This window comes from Pseudorca crassidens, chromosome 6 (assembly GCF_039906515.1).
Source record: "Pseudorca crassidens isolate mPseCra1 chromosome 6, mPseCra1.hap1, whole genome shotgun sequence".
NCBI lineage: Eukaryota > Metazoa > Chordata > Mammalia > Artiodactyla > Delphinidae > Pseudorca > Pseudorca crassidens.
The window spans coordinates 67,688,878-67,702,299 of record NC_090301.1 but is presented as its reverse complement, the minus strand read 5'-3'; the positions used below and the strand labels follow the sequence as shown (position 1 = coordinate 67,702,299).

Below are 13,422 nucleotides of genomic sequence, written 5' to 3'. Positions count from 1 at the left end.
CCCACTTGTCATGTTTGCTATGTATTCCCACTTCTAGTACAGGGCCCGGTACACCCCAGCAGGTCAGTAATCGTTACTGAATGAATGAATCATGGTCACTATATTTTCAGATTCTTTTTCCATTTTAAATAATAGTGAAGAATCTGGTTGAGTTTTCTCTTTGTACAAATAAGTATACCAATTTATATTTCGGTGCAATTTTACTAACGTAATGATCAGTTCTTGAAAGAAGGCCAAGTCTAACAAAATTTTAAAAAAGATATAGGAGGTGTTCATGATGTCTTCTCCTTGGAGTCTTTGGCCAGTGTTGTTGGCCTCTCATGGCACTAAATTCACAAATGTAAGAAAAATTAAAAACAAATTACCTCCTCCTCTTTTTATGTTTTCAACAGTACCATTGTCTCTGAGTGTTCCCCAATGGGGGTACACAGTGTCAGTTTGCACATAACTTAGCAAGGTTTTAACACTATTTCAGTTTTGTTGCAATCTTCCCTTTATGGGAAGGCTAACATTCCAATATTATTAAAAATGCAAACCAATAAGACATGAAATGGCTTGCTTATTGCTAACATTTATGCAAAACCACTTAAAATGTTAAAAAATATTAATCTCCTACCCTATGTAGCAATTAATGCTGCACAGATGATGACAATTGTTTTTTCCACTGGAAAATCACCAGCAATCCACATTCTCTTCTTCTGCTTAATTAACACAACTATATATATCCTTCAAAGTCACAGGAAACTGGTGTAATTGCTTTTGTAAGTTCAGCCAGTCTCCAATGAAGAACAGATTGCTAAATTAAATGCAAGTAATTTGAAGCTTTAAAAAAAAATCAGGAATATAGACATTCTTGCCCCCATATAGTATGAGGTGATACAAAGGTCAGGGAAAGAAAAGAAAAAGTAAGAATTCCTGGACCTGTCTTTGATTCTCTGTTGAGATATTAACTACATTTTAAAGATCATTTGTCAAGCAGACATCATGTTATATAAAACAATTATACTTTATAATCAGCCACAACATTGTTGTCAACATAGATGTGTGCTGAACTGATTTGGAATCAAAGACTCTGTGTGTGTGTGTGGTGTGTGTGTGTGTGTGTAAAATAGCCCTAAAGTTTCTGAAAAGCAGAAGAAAATAAGGATTGCAGAAACAAGGTGGAAAATAATTCAAAAAAAAATTTACTTATTTACTTTTATCTAGAGAAGGTAAAAGAGAGGACAGTGGGGAAGTGGGAAAAGAGAAAGGCAGAAAAACAGAGATCAGAGTTGAGGAGATACACACACACATACATACAGTCCATCCTCATTATTTGTGGATTCTGTATTTATGAATTTGCCTACTTGCTAAAATTTATTTGTGACCTCAAAATCAATATTCTAGGCACTGTCATGATCATTCTCAAACATATACATAAGAAGAGCAGTGAAAAATTTGAGTTGCTGGACACACATTCCTAAAAGAGGCTAAATAAGGTGATGTTCTGCCTTTCAGTTTCAGCTGTAAACAAGTGTCCTGTTTGTGGTATATTTAGTGGTGTATTTTTGCATTTTTGTGCTTTTTGTTGGTGCTTAACTATTTATAATGGTCCACAGGCATATCGCTGGAGTGCTGTCTAGTGTTCCTAAGAGCAAGAAGGTGGTGATGTGGCTCACAGAGAAAATATGAATGAGGTAAGCTTCATTTAAGCATGAATTATAAGCTGTAGGTTGTGAGTTCAATGTTAATGGGTCAACAATCTGTATTAAATCAGGCATCTTTAAAGAGTAACACACATAAAACAAGGTTATGTATTGATTTGTTGACAAAAATGTTGCAACCAGAGGCTCACAGGAACCTAGCCCTGTATATCTCTTAGGAGCAATGATTCAGTATTTGCTAACTCAGTTTTGTAGTGGCTTTATGAACATAACTACTGTGAATAATAAGAATCAACTGTGAGTGTGTGTGTGTGTGTGTGTGTGTGTATACAGCTGATTCTTATTCGCAGTGGTTATATTTGTATATAAAGAGAGAAACAGTAAGAGAGAACAAAAGAGCTATCTCATATCTTGGATCGAGTGTGGATTGCTTATCTGGAGGCCAAATCAAAGTGTGTAAATAAAAAGTGATAGGATTAGATGAACAAGTAGGTGTTTAACTCAGAGTGGAAAAAGAATTAATCAGTCTGTACAAAAAAGAGGGAACTTTGATTGTATGTCTCTTGAACTCTTTTATTATATAGAGCGGGGATGTGGGGATGGGCATAGTGGTCAAAAGTAAGACTCCAGAGACCAATTCAAATCTCAGCTCTCACCCTCTTAACTTCTGGGCCTCATTTCATTATCTATAAGATGGGGATTATAATATGTCTCACAGGCTTGTAGTAAGAATTAAATAAGAAATCAAAGATTGTAGAAGAGTGTGTCATATATTAAAACATTCAATTAATAATGCAATTATGAGTAAGCAGACCCCAGGCTTATATTTACGTAGAATCTTGCTGGTGGAGACGAGCCCCCATGTCCTCTTATCCGCAGCTCACTGTTTTTTCATTGCACCTTTCTTGGGCCATTGAGACACCATTCGGACTGATTTACCCCTAGATGCTGTTATGATGGTTGGCAAGGAAACGTTTGTGTTCCCAAGGTATGCTTTCATAGCATAGAATACAGAGTTGAAGGAAAAGTAATGTAAGCAGTAGTTAAGAGGAAGAGGGATGTCTGCCTCAGTTTTCTCCTAAAAGAACATCATTTCCAAAGAAGAGAAGTAATTTCAATTAGCTTGTATGTTATGGAGCAAAGGAAAGAGATAGCTTCGGGGATGGGGATTAGAGGAAGCAATGTTGGTTGGTGAGTGGTTTTTTGAAAGACACTAAGGCATGTTTATATATTAATGGAGATTTGTCCATAGACACCCAAAGACTGATTAAGTAACTTAATAAAGATGGCTACTGGAATTAAAAAAAAAAACAAAGAAGAGAAGTAAGAAATCATGCTAAGTTTTACTCATCCACTATGCAATCACCTGTGTTCATAAAATGGAATAGACTTTAATTCCCACCATGAGCATAAAGCAAACCAGTGTAAAACGGAAGAGATTTGCCTTTTTTCTTTTTTTTAATTAAAAAAAGAGAAAAACCCCAGCATCCCCAGCCTCAGTTTCTTTATATACAAATGGGAATAATAATACCTACTCTAGGGCTTCCCTGGTGGTGCAGTGGTTGAGAGTTCGCCTGCCGATGCAGAGGACACGGGATCGTGCCCCGGTCTGGGAAGATCCCACATGCCGCAGAGCGACTAGGCCCGTGAGCCGTGGCCGCTGAGCCTGCGCGTCCGGAGCCTGTGCTCCGCAACGGGAGAGGCCACAACAGTGAGAGGCCTGTGTAGCACACACAATAATAATAATAATAATAATAATACCTACTCTATCAAATAATGTTAAAATCCCTAGGAAGTATTTGTGATAGAATATTCCACCAAAGCTAGATATAGAGGTCTATCCAAAGTAAAATTAGTTAGGATTTAAGGCAACTTATTTGATCTCACTTTACACCACTACAGAAGCCTTAGAATGAAGTAAAATTACAGTGCATTACCTTTCATATCATCTCTAAATGTACCTGCATAGAAATTCTTTTCAAGATGTTATTAATAATAATAAAAGAATCTATTACTTCACATGTCAGAGGGAACAATTCAGGATACAACTACTATTTTAGTATATTTAGCCAATCCTTTTTATCAGTGTGAGTGACTGGTACAGAGCTGGTGAATGAAATCTACAGATTTTATAACTTTACAGTTTGGATTAGACCAGATAACATTGACGAGTACTTCAGAGAATGTTCCTTTTATTTTTTCCCCTCTCTCTCTCAAAGGGATTCTGACAAAGGCTCATATTTTCATCTAGAGAAGCTTACCATTTAAAAAACATATATTTCTTTTTAAACCCATTCAGTTAGCTGCCCACATTTGTATTAAATACAAACTGTTTCATACAATTCTTTCTAGAAGCCAACGACGTGCCTGTAATATACCTCTCCATAATAGATTCACTGAAAAAACGTGACTTATTTTACATTCTAAATCAAATAATGGTACATTTTAGCCATTTCTATTGCCTTTGACATAGGTATATTTCCATGAATAGGATATACTTATTCCTTAGGAGTTGACTAACAAATAGTATTTTAGTCAAATAGTATTTGTTAATTTTAAAAAGTATTCCATCAAACAAGATAGCACTGTTGTTGTTGCGTTGCTGTTTTTTAGTTTCATACTTATACAGACTGGGGCATATCATGAAAGGAGACAGAACTATACTTCAGTAAGTTGTCCCAAGTGCATACTATTTATTATATATTTGAAGGTTCCGTTGTAGCTAATGATCTCTGAGCCATAAAAATTCACCTCATTGAATTTCAAAAATATTACAAATAGGTAAGGAGATGCTAACTAAATCATCAGATTTACTAAATTTAAATGTTTATTTTTATCCATTTCTAGAGTAAGATGCAGGCATTTCTCACCATCAGAGTGTAGGGTTAATGTATGAGAAGACCATTAAACTCCCATCATTTAAACATGATAACTGCCTCACGTGTCTACATAATGTTTCAAAGCTATTTTTAAGCCATTTAAGCTTTTCAATCTACACTAAGCATCCACCAAGAGATTTTCTATTAAATTTAGTACAATATTTTAAATGATCAGCACAACTCGATTTTAAATAAATTCTAGAGTAAAAGTAATTTCTAAAGACATAACTTAAATAATTTTCCTCAGTGCATCACTGGCTCTGAATAGTGGCTTTCAAGTTTAAATCATTAAAGATCTTTTAGAATCCCCAGACAGCTATGCCTTGTATAAATCTAGCGTAAATTTTAAGGAGTTAATTGGTGCTAAAAATGACAAAATAAGTTTGGTATACTTACATGTTTCTGGTTGCCCCAAATAATTTAAAATAGCAAATGTTTCACAAAAGGTTGTATAAACAACAAGTAAAGCACTAGAAAATTTTCAAATAAGAATTAGAATTATTCCTGTATCCTAATAAAATTTTCGATCCGCTAAGAATACTATTGGCTAGGATATTATTATGCCAACTAATGCATCCTTGGGACATGGGATTTTGTGACTGGGAACTTGGGAATTTCACCTGGAAAGAGCAGATGACTGTTGGGAATGATTGGCTGACTCAGTGAAGACAGAAAGCTGAGGTAGAACACAAAGGAGCTATTGATGGCTTTTGTCTGTGGAAGACAGAAGCCTAAGGGAAGGGTGACTGCTCTCTCTTAGTGTCATGGATGTCACATGATAGAAAGTTTTATGTTTGTTTCTGACATTAGGCAAACAAAAACCTTTTGAATGCTGAATTAGGCTCTTGTTTTGAGCCTGCGAGCTGCTACTCATTCCTATTGATGAGTACTGATCTGATTGCAGCCCTTTTATTTTTATGGTGTTAACTGCACAGGGAATGTGGGTAGAAGGCTTGAGACAGGACCACCGACCTTATCCCTCCAGAGTTCACATAGCTTTTGGAGTTTTCCCTTTTTTTGGTGGGGGGGGAGGGAGGAGGAAGGGGATGTCTCAGGAGCTTACCAATCTCTTTGCTTAAATGAACAATATGAGTTAGGCCTTCTGAAACCAGTTTAGCAAAAGACTCTTACTTTCTTTTCCCTCTGGAGAAGAATACAACACTATCACCACGATTCAGTTTTGCTTGTCTGGGTCTGTGCAAATTGTGAGGGAAAGAGAGTGCTTTGAGGGAGCCCTTCCTTTTCCCTTTGGTCCCTGTGATCTGTACCCACTTTAGGTTCTAGGTTCAAAATTCGATGACTTGGCAGGAAAAGAGCAATCCATTTTGTAAAGACATGGTGAGGATTGTATTCTTGTTGAGGGAGTCATAGATTGAAAAAACTGAAGGCATTTTTAAAGCCCTTGATTATGGCAGACTTTTAAATATATACATTCACTTTAAATTAAAAGAATTCAGAGAAATGAGAATAATTTCTGCTTTCTATGGCCAGACTTTGAAGTGGAGAAATGTGGAACTAAAAGCAAATAGCATAACCTGTTTTAATCAAAAGGAGTCTAGCAAGAAACAATCAATTAAAGAACAGTCTGATTCTCTGCGACATCAATGTATGAAAATCTGTTAGACGCCAGATTGTGTCTCAAGACACATATGATGAACTGAACAAAATGACCTGCTAATAGCTTTTATGGGTAATAAATGCGTCATGTTATTTGTAATTTTGCAGATGGTAAATCAAGCTAATATCGAAGCTGAAACAAGCTACTTGTTAAATATACTTCAAAATGATCTGTGTTATTCAAAAACTGTATTGCAGAGAAAAGAAAGATGATTACTCCTTATATTTCTAAGCATCTCAAATGGATAAACATTCCCATTCTGCCATGGAGGCATTTAAAATTTTAAATCCTTTGGAGAAAGCATGCCTGAAATAAATTTAAGCTGAGAAACGCTAAGTTTATTTAGATTATGAGCAGGAACAAAAACGTAAAACCTGTGCTGAAATTGAAGTGTGACTTTATTGCATACAATGCACATTAGATATTTCCAATCAGCGTTTGGAACACTGACCTGGCAAATTTGAACATTTGAGCCCAACACATATTAACAAATGAGGCGGGGGATGGACATGCCATTCATATTATAGACTCTTTTGAATAGTCTCATTTGCCTAAAGAACTCTTTAGCTTCAGTTTTGTTGTTGTTGTTGTTGTTGTTGTTGTTGTTATAAGATCTAAGGTAGATAGCAACACAATTCTGGGGAGGTTAGGAAAAGAGGAGCCAGGACAATGGTCCAAGAAATCACTCCTACAGGGGAAAAAAAAAGACTGACTGCCCATGATATACAAAGGGAAAGTCAGTCAAATGAAAGGAAAAGTTAACTTTGTAGATGGACAGGTCAGATATTTGAATCCCAAAATGGGCTCTTTCTATGTTTGAGCTGGTTATTATTAACCTTAAACCATTTTGTTTGCCATCTGTAATATATGTCATGTAAGTAAGATCAGTTCTGTGTGTATTTATTTATTTATTTTTGCATGCAGGAAAAGCTTTATTAAGTCACGGAACTGTTATAATTTTTTAAAACTGCAGTGTAGAATACTTAAACATTTTTTAATGACTTAGGAAACAATTGGCATATATTTAGTAAGCAAGTTCTACTTTCACAATTTTCTCTGCTCCCACCCTCAATGCTCAGCTATAGAACATTCATTTACTTATCATGTTTAGTATCTCTGTCTCACAGTCAGCTGTCAGAGCTTTTGTTGCAAAAACATGTCTCCTAACAATTAAATACACAATGGGAAGATATGATCAGACATTAACAGGACTTGAAATGTTTAAGAATAATACACAATATTAGGATTACAAGAAGGGCAGTGACATCTTTCAATTCATTTTGCTATTTCCATTCTCTTTTTTAAACATTAATCTCTAAAGTCCGTCCAAGTTCCCATCCTTTAAAATGCATCCTGTTCCTTTTCCTCTCCTCCTCCAATGTCCATATTTTAACAATTCGAGTCCTCTTGCCTGGGAAAAAGAAAAGTTACTAACTCACAAGGGACATTTATTGACATCTAATTGTTACAACCCAAAGGACAGCACAAAAGTCAGTCATGTACAGGTGACACAGCACAATGGGGTCTGTCCATGTTTTCAGCACCCTGAAGGAGAAGCGGGTCGGGCTCCTTAAGGCTCAGGGTTCACATGATGATGCACTTGACCACCAGCTTCTCCGTTGTCTTGGGGATCTGGGATTTCTTTTAGGGAGGCTGGGCGCCGGTGGCAGTGGCGGGCTTCTTCTCGAAGTTTATCAGCATCTAGAACAGCGCCTGCACATTGATATTCATCTTGGCGGAGGTCTCCAAGAAGGCACAATTCCACTCCGACGCGTAGGCAGCACCTTCCTTCTCGCTCACCTCCCGGTGGCTCTCATCGCACTTGTTGCCCACCAGGATGATGGCGCACTTTTGCGGGCTGTTGCCTTTGAGTTGACGGATCAGCTCATAGAGGGGCTTCAGCTCCTCCAGGGTTTGCTTCTTGGTGACGGAGTAGACCAGGATGAAGGCGTGACCCTGGCAATGGCGAGTCGCCTGGTAGCGGCGGCCGCCGGTGGTGTGCATTGCGCCCGCCTTGTGGCTGCATCCCAGCGCCTGGAGGTGGGTATCTTTGATGGTCGGCAGATACATACGCCTCACGGAAGTTGCCGCGCATGCACCTCTGCACCAGCGCGCTCTTGCCCACGCCGGTCGAGCCGACCACCACCACGCGGAAATCTCTGCTCCTCCTCTGGGGCAGGCAGGTACGGATGAAGGTCAAGGTAGGCAGAGGCCGCAGCCGCTTTATCAGCCGTTCCTTGAGGCCAAAGCAGGAGCTGCCCATTGTCGGGTATTGGCGGGGAGATGCGTGCACACCTTCTCTGGCACTTGGCCAGCAGTGAGGGAAACCTCATAAAGAAAGGAGGACACCAGATAAAACTCCAGCAGCCCCTAGCCCACACATATCCTGCAGTATTTCCTCTTTTCTCCATCCAAGGCTGATCTGTGTATTTATTTTTAAAGAAGGGTAATCTGAGATATAAATATAGAAAATCTCTAATAAGGTTTATTTTTAAATAAATGTAATTTAAGGTGTATTTATATGTTTTTTCGGATACATTTATGTTTTCATATATATACATATGCATACACGTATGCATATATACAGACATATGTAAACATATTAAAATTTTATGAACTGCAAATTACATTGCTTTTCTAGGAAGCCACAATAACTTGTTTCTTAAGTAAAAAAATGTTTTATTTTTCTTTAAGGAGGTTATATGTGTCCAATGAAGTAATTCTAGTATTAGGTAGAATCAGGGATCTAGAGTCTTTACAAATCAGATGAATTTTAGTTTTAGATTTACCTGTTACCTGGAACATCTAGAGAAAAATCAATTAATGCCTTAAATTTCCAACTTTTTAACGGTAACAAAATGTTAGCTATTTATCAGTTCTCTGTGATATGACTTTGAGGACAGTGACAGTGACAGCAGTCCTATCTTTTAGTAATTAAAGAAAAAAAGGATAAAATATCACTTGTTGAAGGAACAGATGTTTGCAATCCATTAACATCCGTTAATTCACTGTAGAATCAGAAATGTATAATAAAACTAATCCTAGGCCAAATTATGAAGCTGGGTATTATTACAATCAGCAGTTCTCAAAATTCCCCTATGTAGTCCTTTTCACAGAGATTCCTGATGCCTTTCCTAGTTCCCCAACTCTGTCTTCCCCATTTATTCAGTTAATTCAATCACTATAAAAAGGCATGTATAAGACAATATCTCTACATTTTCTAGGATGTTTTCAGCTTAAAGTAACAGAAAAGAGAACTGAAAGTGGCCTAATCAACAAGGACATTTATTATTTCACATAACAAAATGTCCAAAGGGATGTCACCTCCAAATTTCATTGGTCATCTCATTCATTGGTCTTCCCATTCATTGGTCATTAGCAATCTAAGATCTGTCTTGTGCTGTCCACCAAAATAATTTTAGTGGTAAAATCAAATTATAAAATATATTTATTTACACATATTTTATATCTTGCTATACAATTAAGGAAATCATATTTCAATCAAATATGCAAGGATGTAATTCTTTCTCACTTTTCTTTGGTCTAAATGCTTCTCACTGTCAAGAAATATTCCAAGATAGATGATGGGAAGCAGCAGATTTAACAAATGTTAATTGGTGATTCTATGATGCTAGATACTAATTATACCTATTTTTGCTGTGTTGAGACAGGATAGAGGTGCTGACGGAGTTGGGGAATTGTAGGATGGTGGGCAGCACCAAAACTGGAAGAACTCTGACATTTATCCCTACAAAATATGTCCAGTAAAGGGTATTTTAAGGGGGTAGTTTTGCAGTCAACTCTAATAAGAAAGAGAAAATCAGAAAGTGGTGAGAATGTGGTCATGATATGGAGTTCTTATTTCTTAGCAAGGTCAGGCACAAGTATCTGGAAACCTTGGTTAGAAAAATGCATTGAAAATGTCATGCAGTATATGTTGGACTCCTCACATGAGCAACCTACTTTCCTGGATCATAATTAAATACTCCAGAGTGTAAAACTCATATGGAATCAGAAAAGACCCCCAATAGCCAAAGCAATCTTGAGAAGGAAGAACAAAGCTGTAGGCATCACACTTCCTGATTTCAAACCATATTACAAAGCTTTGGTAGTCAAAACAGTATGATGTTGGAATAAAAACAGGCACATAAATCAATGGAACAGAATAGAGAGCCCAGAAATAAACTCACACATATATGGTCAATTAATTTTCAACAAAGGCACCAAGAATATAAAATGGGAAAAGGATAATCTCTTCATTAAATGGTGTTGGGAAAACTGGATATTCACATGTAAAAGAATGAAACTGGACCTTACATCATATACAAAAATCAAGTCAAAATGGATTAAAGACTTGGACATGAGACCAAAAACCATAAAACTCCTAAGAAAAAACATAGGGAAAAACCTCCTTGACATTAGTCTTGGCAGTGACTTTTTGGATCTGACAGCAAAAACAAAGGCAACAAAAGCAAAAATAAACAAGTGGTACTATACCAACCAAAATGCTTCTGTACAGCAAAGGAAACCATTAACAAAATGAAAAGGCAACCTATGGAAAGAGAAAAAATATTTGCAAACCACAAATCTGATAAGGGATTAATATTTCAAATTATACAAGGAATTCATACAACTCAGTAGCAAAAAACAAACAACTCAGTTTAGAAGTGGGCAAAGGACTTAAATTAGGCAGTTTTCCAAAGAAGACATACAAATGGCCAACAGGATTTTTGGTGACTTTGAAGCTCGGGAGATCCTGGCCCAGCTGAGGACATCAGATCCCATTGTCCTCCCAGCCCTTTGTCCCCCACCCCCCAAGCCCCTTAATAAAATGGTTTGATCCAAAAACAAAACAAAAAGCAAATGGGCAGCTGGTGCTCAACATCACTAACCATCAGGGAAATGCAAATAAAAACTACAGTGAGATATCACCTCACACCTGTTAGGATGTGTATTATCAAAATGACAAGAGATAACAAATGCTGGCGAGGATATGGAGAAGAGGGAACCCTGTGCCCTGTTAGTGGGAATGTAAATTGGTGCAGCCACTATGGAAAACAGAATGGAGGTTCCTCAAGAAATTAAAAACAGAACTACCATATGATCCAGCAATCCCACTTCTGGGTGTATATCCAAAGGAAATAAAATAATTATCTGAAGAGGTATCTTTACTCCTATGTTCATTGCAGCATTATTCACTATATCCAAGGTTTTGAAACAACCTAAGCTATTGACAGATGAATAAAGAAAATATAGATGCCATTATATATATATATAATAGAATATTATTCAGCTTTATAAAAGGAGGCAATCCTGTTATTTGTGATAACATGGATGAAGTAAACCTGGAGGATATCATGCTAATTGAAATAAGCCAGACAGAGAAAGACAAATACTTCATTCTATCACTTATATGGGGAATCTAAAAGAAAGAGAGAGTGAGAAAGACAGAAAGAAAGAATGAAAGAAAAAGGAAGGGAGGGAGGGAGGAAGAGAGGAAGGAAGGAAGCAAGGAAGGAAGGAAGGAGGGAAGGAAGGGACAAACTCATAGAAACAAAGAGCAGAATAATGGTTGCCAGGGGCTGGGAGCAGTGCGGGGAAGGTGGAGTGGTTGGTAAAAGATACAAACTCTCAGTTATAAGATGAATAAGGCCTGAGAATCTAATGTATAACATGGTGATTGTCATTGATATCACTGTATTGTATAATTGAAATTCCCTGAAAGAAGAATTTACGTTTTCTCACCAAAAAAAAAAAAAAAAAACACCCCAGATAAGTAGATATGTGAGGCGATGGATATATTAAGTTTTTATGGGATTTCTTTCACAATGTATACATATATCAAATAGTCACATTACACACTTTGAAGATATTGCAATTGCAATTTTATTTGTCAGTTTTACCTCAATAAAGCTAGAAAAAATACTCCACAGTAAACCAAACCTGGAATGTCCACTGAGCTCTCTTGACAAGCTCTGTCAAGAAATGTAGATATCCAGATAGTTATTCTTCTGATTGATAATGGAAATGTTTATTTTTATTTGTGTTTCTGACAATCAACTTTCTACTTTGTAAACCACTTTACTTATTTGGCTCTATCTGCCTGTGGATATTCATTCCTCCAGCCAGCCACAAAGGAACAACTATGCATGAATACATTTCTATGTTGAAAAATTACATTATTTGCTAAAAATGCTGCTTTCAGACACATCAAGAAAAGAAAAAAGTGAATTGGAAGACATTAGTAAACCTTTAAGTCAACAATTTAATGTGATAAATCCATTGAGAAGCCATTGGATCATGTATAAATAAAGGTGACAGAGGAGAAAAGTAAATATGACAAGATGAACAAAGAAAGAAAGGTTTAGCATAGAGAATTTTGTTAGCAAGCTCTTCTTTTAAGACATCTTAAAATGCTTAATGGCCTTGACCTGCATCAGTACCTAGGCTCTACTTTTCTGTTGCTTTCTCATGTCTATGTACAATCCATGCTTTTTCTTCTGTTTACATATCTAGTGCTATGGCATGGAAAGGAATCTTCTCCAGGGGCCAAAGAAGTGCTGTGGTTCACAGTAGACCTTGATTCTGCTTCTAGCTCCTCTATTCATACCGGAGATATTATTCCAATGCTGATTCAGATTTCTCTTAATGCAGTGAAGCTAAAATGTTTCAAACATCATAGTGCTATTGCTGTTTTTGGTTAACAGTGCTAATAGTTGTGCAGGTAATGCTACTGTATTGTGTCATCTCCTTATAGTGTAGTTTGTTAAAAGTTGGAGTTCAACCTGAGATATGTCCATGGCTTTAGTTTCTCCAATAAGATTTAAACAGAAGGACCTCATTATACACCAGTCTCATTTCTAAGACCAATTCACATCATGGAGTCTGAGGGCTATTATATGGGAGGCTCCATGTTATTAGTAGACCATTTATCACTGGGGTAAAAGTAATTACGAGGCATCTTACTAATCCTTCCAACATTTATGAGATATTTGTTATGAGTTATTAGCAATGAACAATTAATAAATGAGCTTTTGACAAAAACATGAAAAACCTTCCAACTTTTGTCTCTTTCTTCTAACATCTTGAGGTTTTGCTGTCACTGGCTGATGTGGAGGTAACCTATTTACACAGAATCAAACTTGTTGACATTTAAGTGTTAAAAAAAACACGATCTAAGCAGTAGAAAGAATATAGGAATGACATTCACAGATATTTCCAGCTGTCAACAAGTCAGGTTTCTTACTAACTGTAAGCCCTTGAAGTATTATGTTCTTTGGAC

General features: G+C 36.8%; 1 pseudogene; it reads right to left on the bottom strand.

Moving 5' to 3' along the window:
- Positions 1-7,298: 7,298 nt before the first annotated feature.
- LOC137225855 (GTP-binding protein Di-Ras3-like) lies at positions 7,299-8,451 on the bottom strand (annotated as a pseudogene).
- Between the last annotated feature and the right edge of the window lie 4,971 nt (positions 8,452-13,422).